Below are 1,349 nucleotides of genomic sequence, written 5' to 3'. Positions count from 1 at the left end.
TAGACGTCCACCAAAGTTTCCAAATCACAACCTAGGAATTTTCTTGAATGTTTTGCTCATAATGGTAAAATTTCGACCATGACCAAAATAAACTATTTTATTATTTATTTTACTTTACTATTATTCTCCCAATTCCCATGTTTATCACAAACTTACTTTTCTACCCCAATGAGCATTCGAGCCTGGGAATTGGAGGCGAGTGTCATTGTTTTATTAAAAACAAAAATTGCCACCAATGAAATTCCTTCATGAGTGTCCATAAAGCAGCTTTTTAAATTGGAAAATTGCTCTATTTCCCCTTTGATACCGATGTTGTACTATAATTTTTTTACTAATTATTCTCAACAGGGAGCATTTGAGCTCGGCATCGAAACCCCTTTTCCGGTAAATCATCCGCCGCTGGTTCTACATTGAGGTTGCTCAATTTGTCTTGATTTTTTGCCCATAATGGGAAACCTTCAACAATGACCAAAATAAACTATTTTATTATTTATTTTACTTTACCTTTTTCTCCCAATTTACATGTTTATCACAAAGTTTTCAGTAATTTTCTTCAGCAATTGATGAGCGTATTGGAAGCCGCAACACCTTTTAAGGTAAATGTTTTTGGTTTTCAATTCCATGTTTGCCTCCATCACAGCGATGCAATGTTCCCTTCGAGTGTTCTGAACAAAACACGTGATGTTCCCTTCGCAATACACTTCCACTAAAATAACCACCTAAATATAACTTGTACCAATGGAAATTATTTGTGAGGAAAACTTATAGGTGTGGAAACGTGTTGCACTTGTTGACATCCTATATACCAGAAGTGTTGCGCCATGGTCACCGATTTTGCTTCACTTGTCCATCCATCTAGAAAATGTTACAAATGGTCATAACACACTTCCACCGCCCTTTGCATGGCCAAACATCCTGTCCCATATACTGTCCAAGATAAGATAAGTATGTTTTTGTTTTGAAAATCTCTAGTTTTTCCATAGATTTGACTGATCAACTCACATGCATTTGCATGAAAGACACCCTTTGGCATAACCCTAGGCAATTCAAATACCTGATAATATAATTTTAAGGCATCATATGGATGTCAAAGACATTACACACCAGTAGTTCAAGCGATAAGTTGAGAATGCGGCAGGCAAGGTAAGCCTCAAATATTACAAACGGGGAGTTCTTAAACTAGTGCTCAGCAGGAACAATTACTACTAATATGTCTGGTCTTTAATACAAGCTTGCATAAATGGGGGATAGATGTGCTTCCGCAGGTTGCACTGAAGACAAATCAGCCACACTGGTCGAGCAACCTTAGTCAGGAAAGCTCACTCTTTCCAGGCAGGCCGATGTGCGAA

The sequence above is a fragment of the Triticum dicoccoides genome, chromosome 1A (genome assembly GCF_002162155.2).
Source record: "Triticum dicoccoides isolate Atlit2015 ecotype Zavitan chromosome 1A, WEW_v2.0, whole genome shotgun sequence".
Classification (NCBI taxonomy): Eukaryota; Viridiplantae; Streptophyta; class Magnoliopsida; order Poales; family Poaceae; genus Triticum; species Triticum dicoccoides.
The sequence above is the reverse complement of the archived record's forward strand: the minus strand, read 5'-3'. Positions refer to the sequence as shown.